The following is a 12,409-nucleotide window of genomic DNA, read 5'->3' as shown; positions in this document are numbered from 1 at the left end:
ACAAAAGTGATTTTTCCAACAATTGTTTACAGACAGATTATTTCACTTAAAATTCACTATCACAATTTCAGTGGGTCAGAAGTTTACAAACACCAAGTTAACTGCCTTTAAACGGCTTGGAACATTTCAGAAAATTATGTCATGGCTTTAGAAGCTTCTGATAGGCTAATTGCCATACTTTGAGTCAATTGGAGGTGTACCTGTGGATGTATTTCAAGGCCTACCTTCAAACTCAGTGCCTCTTTGCTTGACATCATGGGAAAATCAAAAGAAATCGGCCAAGACCTCAGAATTTATTTTGTTGACCTCCAGAAAGGTCTGGTTCATCCAGCAATTTCCAAACGCCCGAAGGTACCACGTTCATCTGTACAAACAGTAGTACTGTCGTGGAAATTTCCTGTATTTACCAAATCATGAGAGCAAACCACACACAAGTCAGAGTTTATCACAAAGTCCATCTTTAATTATATGAGCTCCATCACAACCATGTGACTCTCAGATCAATTCAGTGTCTATAAATGAATTCTCCGAGAGTCCCTTACACATTGCAACTGAGATCCTTTATAGCAAAGACACACATAGCCAGACAGCATTGGCCATAATTTATCGTTCAGCTTTGTCTCCCAAACTATGTACTTTTCTCAAACTCAGAACCTAAACAAATCCTCATATCAACAGGCATACATCAAATCCATCCTGGGGGACAAAATGGCGCCGTAGAGAGAACACAGTGTTTCAGCGAGCTCTCGTGGCATTCGTAAATTTATATTCTTACATTAATCTCCTAGCTTGAAAAAGTGGTAGAATTGGCTAAATAAGTTACCATATAATGAGTCTTGACGACTATTTCGCAAAAATCTCCGACAACATGCCCAATAGAACTACTAAGAAGTCGACCAAAACCACCACCCCTGTGGATGTGCATGAGGAGCTAGCTAACGTTAGCGAAGCTAACACCATTGCGGATCCAGGCACAATGGACCTGATGATTCAAAAGATGACTGATAACATAACATTACTAAAGTGATCGATGCTAAGATAAGAACGGTCTTGGAAGCAATAGCAGGCCATTCAGCTGAAATACAGAGCGTTGTGAAACGTGTTGTTGAGGCGGAAGGAAGAATTGCTGCAGTGGAAACTTCAACTACATCTATGGACGCTAAGATAAAAGCACTTGAGAAACAGGTGCGCGAAATGGCGGAGCACATTGACGACTTGGATAATCGAGGACGCAGATGCAATATTCGTGTTGTGGGACTCCCGGAAAATTCTGAAGGGACACGTTCAGTAAAATTCTTTGAGGAATGGATCCCTGGCTACCTACAAATGGACACTAAGGCTGGTCGTGTGAAGCTGGACAGAGCCCATCGCTCTCAAGCACCGATACCCGGTCCCAATCAGCGCCCACGGCCGGTGGTTATAAAGTTCCACAACTTCACCGACAAGCAGCGCGTCATGGATGCGGCTAGAAACATCGGCTCTGATGGTAGTCAACATAAAGGTCCAAAGGTCTCATTCTTCAATGATTATTCCACAGCGGTTGTACGAAGACGCAAAGCGTATGATGAGGCGAAGGCTCGACTCAGGAGAATGAAGATGGACTACGCACTGTTGTACCCGGCCACATTGAAGATTATGGTCAACGGATCACCTAAAAAGCTCTACACACCTGAAGAGGCTGCTGCGTTTATTGACTCTCTCGGGTAAATAACTTTAAGCTGCACCTCCAAAAGCATTGAATAACTTTGTTTATTTTTGGTTGAATCTGATCATGAAACAGTGGTGTGAGTCCTCACGTACTCCGGCTCAGTAATATTCGTATCTTTATTATTTTTCTTGCTAAAGTAATAGCCGCTATAGCTCAGGCTGAGATATGTGTGAATCCATATTGGTGCCCAGGCTTGGTTTTAGGTGGAAGAGCCTCAATCTTCTTCTATTGATTTTCTTTTCCATATATATAAAGGATGAGGCTATTGAGCGGCAATGCGGACTTAAGAGTCTACATTGGAGTGTTGAAATCCCCTGCATGTTAGCTAGTGGGAAAACCCCCTTTTGGATCTTTACATGTTTAATTTTTGGGTTTAGTATAGTTCGAGTTCAGGGTTCATATTTTTTGTTTATGCTCAGTGAGATAGAGGAGAGTTCAACACATGGAAAAAGGTACCACCCCACTTTTACAGTAGGATCCAGTCTGGATATTGAATGGTCAAGATACAATGGCAGATAACAGACTGCGAACATTAGAGGGGGCCATAACCCCATTAAAAGGAAGAAAGTACTGTCTTTTTTGAAAAAAGAAAATATTGATATTGCCCTGTTGCAAGAAACTCATTTGGATGATAAGGAGCACCTGAAATTACAACAAGGAGGGTTTGGTCAAGTGTTTTTCTCATCATTTACATCCAGGAGTAGAGGTGTAGCAATTCTGGTGAAAAAGAACTTACCACTTAAGGTCTTGAATTGTGTGAAAGATAAATTTGTTCGCTTTGTTATAATTAATGGTACTTTACAAGGGCAGAACATTTCCATAATGAATATTTACTTCCCCCCTGCTCACCCCCCTGATTTCCTCACTAAGGCATTTCTAGACTTTTCAGAATTAAACTCAGACACTGCAGTGGTTGGAGGAGATTTTAACTGCTTGTTGAACCCCCTTATTGATAAGTTTCCCAGTGGTATAGCTTCACTCTCTCCTCAAGCTAAGTCACTTAAAGTTATTTGTGATGATCTGGGGTATGCAGATGTCTGGAGAGCTTTTCATCCCTCCAACAGAGAGTTCACTTTTTTCTCTGCACCTCATTGGATGTCAGACTAGAATAGATTATTTTTTTATGCCCAAGACATCTTTGCAGTCTGTTTTATCCGCTAGGATAGGAAGCATAGTCATATCTGATCATGCTGAGGTGATCCTGGACATAAAACTCAACGGGGCATTCAATCGGTCAAGACATTGGAGGTTGAACACAACCATTCTTAAAGACCATACATTCACATCATATTTTATAATAGAGTTTAAAGCATTTTTCTCTTAACTCTCAATCAACAGATAACCCCTCGCTCCTTTGGGAGACCTGTAAAGCGTATGCCAGGGGTCTGATTATGTCATACACAGCTACTAAGAGACGGAAAAAGCGGGAAAAGCAAAAAATGTTAGAGGGTGAATTAGTAACTAAAGAGAAGGACTACGTTAAAACGCCCACTCCTGCCCTATTAAAGGAAATATCAGTCATTAGATCAACGTTAGACTCTCTCCTAACACAGGACGCTGAAAAGAAAATGAGATTTGTCAGGCAAAAGCTATATGAACATGGCGATAAGCCAGGAAAGTACTTGGCATACCTAGCTAAAAAGAGGGCTGACTCTCAGTCAATTGCTACTATTACTGATTCTGATGGTAATCATTTATATGAAAATAAATTGATAAGTGACTCATTTAAGAAATTTTATACAAACCTTTATGCCTCAGAACTGCCAAAGGATGCACCCAAATTAATGGAGAACTTTTTTGTAAGATTGAGCTCCCTACTATCTCCGAAGAGCAGAGGTCCCTCCTTAATGCCCCTATTACCAAGGAAGAGATAATGTTCGCAATTATGAATCTGCAAAATGGTAAAGCCCCAGGACCAGACGGGTTTTGTAGTGAGTTCTATAAAGAGTTCCATGGCCTGATCCTTGAGCCATTGCGTGATATGTTTAACCACTCATTTTCAAATGACCAACTCCCTCAAATGCTGAGAGAAGCCAACATTTCACTTATTCTCAAAAAGGGAAAATGTCCAGAGTCTTGTTCCTCGTACAGACCAATTTCCCTTCTGAATGTGGATAGAAAATTGCTTTCTAAAATTCTAGCCACAAGATTAGAGGACTCACTGCCACTAATTGTGAAAGGAGACCAAACTGGCTTCATTAGGGGCCGTAAGTCATGCAACAACGTCAGGCGCTTCAAGCCTACCAACAAAGTGCTGTGGATGTTCTTGTGCTCTCCCTAGATGCTGAGAAAGCATTTGATCGTGTGGAGTGGTCTTACCTATTATTTGCTCTAAATAAATTTGGTCTGGGGGACAACTTTATAAAATGGGTGAAAGTTTTATATGATGATCCTCAGGCTGCTGTCCTTACTAATGGGCTACGGTCAAATAGCTTCTCTATACACAGAGGTACCAGACAGGGCTGTCCTTTATCCCCGCTCCTCTTTGCACTCGTTATGGAACCACTGGCCGAGGCCATCAGGGTAACGCCTGCTATACAGGGGCTGCTCATTGGTGATGTTCACCATAAAATAAGCTTGTATGCGGATGATGTCCTGATATTCATCTCTAGTCCCGAGACTTCAATTACATCTCTTATTAATATTATTGAATTATTCAGCGAATTCTCAGGCTACAAGATTAACCTTACTAAGTCAGAGGCTATGCCACTTGGTAGCCTACACTCTGTACCTAATACTTCTCCCCCTTCCCTTTTAAATGGTCTCCCTCAGGTTTCATGTATCTGGGTATATTTGTAACTCCTAAATTCCAGCTAATGTACAAAGCCAATTTTGTTCCCTTGTTTGATACAATAAGACAGGATCTGGAGCGCTGGAACTCTCTCCCGATTTCTTGGTTGGGTAGAATATCCCTCTTGAAAATGAACATTTTACCTAGACTACTTTACCCAATCCAAATGATCCCAGTATTATTCTCCAATAAGGTAATAAAGGATGTAAATGGATGGCTAAGTTCCTTTATATGGAGTAAACTCAAGCCAAGACTTAAGATGGCAATATTGCAGCTGCCAAGTTCTATGGGCGGCTTGGACCTGCCCGATATCAGGTTCTATCAATGGTGTGCCCACCTTTGTTATATTTCTGACTGGATCACAAACGATGACTCTATTTGGTTAGACATTGAGACTTCTCTTTCAAAATACCCCTTACAGGATCTTTTATTTTTCAGAAGTTTCAAGTCTGTAGAAGATCACTGCAATAATAATAATAAACACACTCAAAGTATGGAGGTCAGTTCAACGCTTCCTGGGAAGGTCCAAACTAACCTCTGCTCTTACCCCAATTCTTAACAACCCAGATTTCAGTCCAGGATTGCTGGATGCTGGCTTTAACTTGTGGCTTAATAAGGGCATACGCAGGCTAAATTACTTATTTGCTGATAAGATTTTGTTGTCATTTGAGCAGATGGTCGAGAAATATCGACTCCCAAAGCAGGACTTTTTCCGCTTCCTACAAGTAAGACATTATATTCTGAAGAGCACCACCTTAATTGGTAACCCTGATGTGTCTGTCATTGAAAGAATGCTTTTTTTCCCACAAAGGAAAATGTCTGTTAGTCTGTTTTATGATACTTTAAGGTCCTTTTCTGCTGTCAACACACAGAGGGTGAAACAAGTGTGGGAGAAAGAATTGTCTGTTACTATTGACGAAGAGATGTGGGAGGACATTTGGAGATATGCAAAAACAATATCTATATGTAACCGTACTAGAGCAATCCAATAAAGAATAATACACAGATTGCATATATCCCCAAATCGCAGACATGCTTTTAGCCCCACTTCCTCTTCCCCTCAGTGTCTTAAATGCAAAACTGATACAGGCACCCTAACACATTGTTTATGGTCATGTATCAAAATACAAAGATACTGGTCTGGTGTTCTGCAAGAAATTGAAAAGATCCTAGGGGTTGATCTAGAATTGGACCCAGTTTCTTTACTGTTAGGTCTCCCTAGTAGGCATGTTACTTCTGTCGGTAAAAGGAGGCTTTACAACATCCTTACCTTCGCAGCGAGGAAAAATATCCTTTTACAGTGGATTAGTGATAAGGTTCCTTCTATTAACGATTGGCATAAGATACTATTTGAATGGGTGCCTCTGGAATATCTGACATGTACATTTGCATTCTAAAACAGACCAGTTCTACAAAGTATGGGAACCTTATCTAAATGACCTAGAACCTGAGGTATCAGTTATTATGCTGCAAGGATTCTCTTAGAATGGCGGGGGATCTATGTATTTCAGAACTACACTGTACGTTCCATGTGTGGAACATAACCTCTTGGTTTAAACTGAGCTTTTTTGTTTAATTTCTGTTTGTAAGTTTGTTTAAAATGTATATATTGAGAGACGCAATGATGGTGATGGGGTGAGAGAAGTAGCACCGAGCGGGAAGAGGAAAATGGTGTACGTATGTATGGGTGTGTATATGTGTGTGTGAGCGTGCGTGTATGTATGCGTATGTGTGTGTATATGCATGGGCATATGTATGTGTGTGTATGTATGTGTGTATATATATGCACGTAGATATGTGTAAGTGGGTGCTGTTTTTCTTTTTTTTGTTCTGTGTGCTTTGTCTCTGTTGTATCTCTTAATATGGGTGAAAATGGTGAAATTCCAATAAAAATACTGTTACAAAAAATCCATCCTATCTTGACAAGATCACAGAGACACATTGACTGGCACACAGACATTGTGGAGCCAAGAGATACACGCTTGACCTCTCTCCGGCCCCAGTAAATTAGTCTTGACAGAGAACAGATGACGGCAAACCCGGCCACAGTATTATACAAAAATTAACATTCTGATGAGAAGTAACTTACAAACATATGTTGAATATAAAACATCTTACCTATGTTACCAACTAATTCTGATTATTCCCCAACAGTACGCAAGTATAAACACCATGGGACCATTCAGGCATCATACCGCTCAAGAAGGAGACGTGTTCTGTCTCCTAGAGATGAATGTACTTTGGTGCGAAAAGTGAAAATCAATCCCAGAACAACAGCAAAGGACCTTGCGAAGATGCTGGAGGAAACAGGTACAAAGGTATCTATATCCACAATAAAACGAGTCCTATATCGACGTAACCTGAAAGGCCGCTCAGCAAGGCAGAAGCCACTGCTCCAAAACCGCCATAAAAATGCCAGACTGCAGTTTGCAACTGCACATGGGGACAAAGATCGTACTTTTGGGAGAAATGTCCTCTGGTCTGATGAAACAAAGTAGAACTGTTTGGCCATAATGACCATCGTTATGTTTGGAGGAAGAAGGGGGAGGCTTGCAAGCTGAAGACCACCATCCAAACCGTGAAGCACGGGGGTGGCAGCATCATGTTGTGGGGGTGCTTTGCTGCAGGAGGGACTGGTGCACTTCACAAAATGGATGGCAACATGAGGCAGGAAAATTATGTGGTTTACTACGAGCCCATCCTCCCCAATTAAGGTGCCACCAACCTCCTGTGTACATCACACGGAACGCACTGCAAGGCAAACCCAGCATTCCATTGGAAATGAATGTACTTCTGATGTACCAAAACGCAAGAACACTGTCGGTGTGAAGGCCTTAATGCTGTAGCTAATTTCATTCAGAAATCAAGAGAAAGCGTGCATCTGTCCTCCGGTAGGCTACAGAAAATAAGTCAAAATAAGTATCCAACAAGTTTTTGTAGTCTGGCTTTTCCTGGGATGGACTCAACAAGATGTATAAGGAATAGCCGTGGCAGCTGAGAGGCCAGGTGAGTAATTGTGCAACAGAGCAATGAAGACAGACAGGCTTGAGATGTAACCTATATCCTAAATTAGAAGCGTAAGCATATTATCCCACAATTCATAAACTCAATGTTAGGCTTAATACTGCAGTGAATATATCCAGTCAATTTACACAGTGAAATATATATATTTTTAAATGAGATAATAAAATCATAGATAGCTTACACTATGAGCGCTCCCTCCCAGTCCCCGGGAATGCAGCTCGAAAATCTACCATATTGTTTCAGTTTTTTAGGGACAATAATTGTATTATACCTAGGCTACAACAACACAACGCAATGAAGAATTGTATTATTGTTTTCGAGTACAAAACTCTAGTATGGGCTGTAAACTGCAGTGAATAGCCTGTGTAATTTGAATAACCGCTCAAAAGCCTGTCGTTTAGAATGCATATTCATCATTTCAAAATAACTGCATCTAGCCTGCCTGACTGGGCAACCATTTGGATCAGTTACGTTTTTTATTTTCTTGGCAGTTTAGCCTACAAGGGGCAAACACATTAGCAGGGTGTATTTTGTATTTTGTCATGATGTATGATGTATGGGCTAACAGAAACATGCTTATGCAGGGATTTCTAGTGGCGCTCATATGAATTATAATAATGCGTGAACAAAAAATAAGTTGTATCCATAGTTTCCGCGTTTGGCTTCTGTTTTTAAAAACGTTCTAAAATGAAGGGGATACTGAGAAGGAACTGCCAGATGCATCATAATAGCCCGGAAGTAAAGCTGCACTAGGAGCCAAATTTTAAATGGAATAGATTGAATACATGGAGCAGGGTATAAACACTCGCATAAAACACTATTTAAATGTATTTTCAGAAGGAAATGGTCATCATTCAATTATTACATCAAATATATACAGTGCCTTGCAAAAGTATTCGGCCCCCTTGAACTTTGCGACCTTTTGCCACATTTCAGGCTTCAAACATAAAGATATAAAACTGTATTTTTTTTGTGAAGAATCAACATCAAGTGGGACACAATCATGAAGTGGAACGACATTTATTGGATATTTCAAACTTTTTTAACAAATCAAAAACTGAAAAATTGGGCGTGCAAAATTATTCAGCCCCTTTACTTTCAGTGCAGCAAACTCTCTCCAGAAGTTCAGTGAGGATCTCTGAATGATCCAATGTTGACCTAGATGGCTAATGATGATAAATTCAATCCACCTGTGTGTAATCAAGTCTCCGTATAAATGCACCTGCACTGTGATAGTCTCAGAGGTCCGTTAAAAGCGCAGAGAGCATCATGAAGAACAAGGAACACACCAGGCAGGTCCGAGATACTGTTGTGAAGAAGTTTAAAGCCGGATTTGGATACAAAAAGATTTCCCAAGCTTTAAACATCCCAAGGAGCACTGTGCAAGCGATAATATTGAAATGGAAGGAGTATCGGACCACTGCAAATCTACCAAGACCTGGCCGTCCCTCTAAACTTTCAGCTCATACAAGGAGAAGACTGATCAGAGATGCAGCCAAGAGGCCCATGATCACTCTGGATGAACTGCAGAGATCTACAGCTGAGGTGGGAGAGTCTGTCCATAGGACAACAATCAGTCGTATATTGCACAAATCTGGCCTTTATGGAAGAGTGGCAAGAAGAATTCAATTTCTTAAAGATATCCATAAAAAGTGTCGTTTAAAGTTTGCCACAAGCCACCTGGGAGACACACCAAACATGTGGAAGAAGGTGCTCTGGTCAGATGAAACCAAAATTGAACTTTGTGGCAACAATGCAAAACGTTATGTTTGGCGTAAAAGCAACACAGCTCATCACCCTGAATACACCATCCCCACTGTCAAACATGGTGGTGGCAGCATCATGGTTTGGGCCTGCTTTTCTTCAGCAGGGACAGGGAAGATGGTTAAAATTGATGGGAAGATGGATGGAGCCAAATACAGGACCATTCTGGAAGAAAACCTGATGGAGTCTGCAAAAGACCTGAGACTGGGACGGAGATTTGTCTTCCAACAAGACAATGATCCAAAACATAAAGCAAAATCTACAATGGAATGGTTCAAAAATAAACATATCCAGGTGTTAGAATGGCCAAGTCAAAGTCCAGACCTGAATCCAATCGAGAATCTGTGGAAAGAACTGAAAACTGCTGTTCACAAATGCTCTCCATCCAACCTCACTGAGCTCGAGCTGTTTTGCAAGGAGGAATGGGAAAAAAATTCAGTCTCTCGATGTGCAAAACTGATAGAGACATACCCCAAGCGACTTACAGCTGTAATCGCAGCAAAAGGTGGCGCTACAAAGTATTAACTTAAGGGGGCTGAATAATTTTGCACGCCCAATTTTTCAGTTTTTGATTTGTTAAAAAAGTTTGAAATATCCAATAAATGTCGTTCCACTTCATGATTGTGTCCCACTTGATGTTGATTCTTCACAAAAAAAATACAGTTTTATATCTTTATGTTTGAAGCCTGAAATGTGGCAAAAGGTCGCAAAGTTCAAGGGGGCCGAATACTTTCGCAAGGCACTGTACATCTCATGGTAGTGGGTAGTTATTTTATATATTTTTTCACAGGTCCATTATTTTTTGCAAAAGTCTTATTAGCGACCTTATATTTTTGGCAGCCCTGGTGTGAAGGTTGAGGAATGGAAGAGCAGACTGTCATATCGCAGATAGAACAATGAGACGGATATTTCACTGGATGTAGGGCCCATACATGTGAAGCATCCAGTTGGAGTTTCCACTCACTACCAAATCTGGTGATGAGAGGAAGTCCCCATGGTTGGCAGTGGGAGAAGATGGAGGGAGATGGATTTTGGCGAACATTCTGCAGGTTTTCTCATAGATAAAACATTTGATCTCCATACAGTTTTCTGTTTCCATAACTAGAATCTGTTACAAACAGAGTGGACTGTGTTGTGTAGAGCAATGACAAATTGAGCACACATGCACTTCAAAGAGTAGGCGATTAAATGCTTGAACACACCAATAGGATCTCACTAGCTGGTGCTTGGCTCTGCACACCTTGCTTGTTCTGCCCACTAAGATGAATTTACTCCCATTGGAAACAACACAACAGGATCTGGTCTATCTTGGGTTAGTTATACAAATCTTTGGTCATATAACCATAAATATTATTGATGTGCAATTTGGAATTACAATTTAAGAGGACTAAGTAGCAAAACAAATCTCAGATCCGTCCTGTTTGGGTGCAATGTAAGACTGCATATCATTCTTAACTCTTCAGAGCGCACTGATGCACAAGTGATAGGCCTACATTGTATATCATGCTGACTACACCGTCTGCGTGTGTGAGCGTTGCAAAATAAATGTACAAATGCATGTTATTCAATCATTTCATCCAAAGCTTGCACGTCAATGAGCGTCTGCGTAAGCAGGTGCTAAAATAGAATTTGGTTCTATTTTTGACGCTTGACATGCTGCAAGTCCAGCCTCTCTGATTTCTTCATTGGTTTTTAGGAGCATATACCCATGTGGGTGATTTGAAAGATGACTGAGGTCCACACTCCAGTCAAAATTGTTTGCCAACGGCCATATAAAGGCCATAGAAGAAGACTAAAGGAGGAGAGATTACTAGAAACTAACTAGGTTTCACCTTTTATTTGTGGATTAATTGTTGGAGTAGCCAACACATGATTTTGTGTGACTCAAAATTGGTAAAAATTCTACAAAGATCCAGAAAAAAAGGACCTTGTGCATTTCAGGTTAAATAACAACCCAATGTTTATGTCCCAGGACAAAGAAGCTAGCAATAGCCAGCTAGATAGGTAAATATCCATTAATGTTTCATGTGTTTTGACCTGTCCCTAAATTAATATAATTGGTTCAGAGTTTGTTTGGATATTTCAACCTACGGGTCCTGATCGCATCTGGTGTGGATGGACAAAATCAAAATGCATGGTCTAGTCAGCACAACTCAGTGAAACATAAGATATTACCGATTTTAATGTCCCGTTGGTAGGATATTCGTGATCATAGCTTGTCTATTTTGTTATCCAATGATTGTACGTTGGCTAATAGGACCGATGGTAAAGGCAGATTACACACTCGCCGTCAGATCCTTACAAGGCACCCCGACCTACGTCCCTGAAAACTCTCTCTTTCTCCTGCGAATGACAGGGAAGTTGGCCTTGTCGGGTGTCGATCATAAGAGACAGTGGCAGAAACATTATGTACAAAATAAGTTACAAATAATGTGAAAAAACACACACAATAGCACAATTGGTTAAGAGCCCGTAAAACGGCAGCCATCTCCTCCGGCACCTATTATGGCCATTGCACTACTGACGTCACGAACTGCAGTAAGAAATCCATCGCCATCTGCGCCCATTCAACATAGCCGATGTTTAAGTTTTTATTACTTCTAAATAAAATAACTTTTTGGGGTTCTCATATGCTTTCACTGATGTTTTGATTCTTGCTTGAACACTCGCTAAGATTATATTTGGTTGTTATCTTTGCAAAATAACTCTTTTGGATGTAGCAGTTGTTAGCTAGAATACTAACTTGCATAACCTAGGACGTAGGTGCATTACTATCAGAGGTCATAGAGGGGGCGGAGGATACGAACTGTACCTCTCAAAGGACCAAAATAACAAGGGTTACATAAGCATAACTCAGGAAGTGTAGCGGAAATGTTGTTTCCTCAGATTGAGGCACCATAGCTGTAAGTGTATATTTTCTATTTGAAGGATTCTTTCTCGCTGATGAAAGATAAGGGCCATATGTTTCAAAGCCGTGTCGCATGTGATGATTATTGATGTTTCTAAACGTTAAAACACAGCATTGGGATTTTAGTTCACATGAGTCAATCGTGAACGTAGCCAGTGGTGTAAAGTACTTAAGTAAAAATACTTGAAGTACTACTTAAGTAGTGTTTTGGGGG

This window comes from Oncorhynchus tshawytscha, linkage group LG19 (genome assembly GCF_018296145.1).
Source record: "Oncorhynchus tshawytscha isolate Ot180627B linkage group LG19, Otsh_v2.0, whole genome shotgun sequence".
NCBI lineage: Eukaryota > Metazoa > Chordata > Actinopteri > Salmoniformes > Salmonidae > Oncorhynchus > Oncorhynchus tshawytscha.
The sequence above is the reverse complement of the archived record's forward strand: the minus strand, read 5'-3'. Positions refer to the sequence as shown.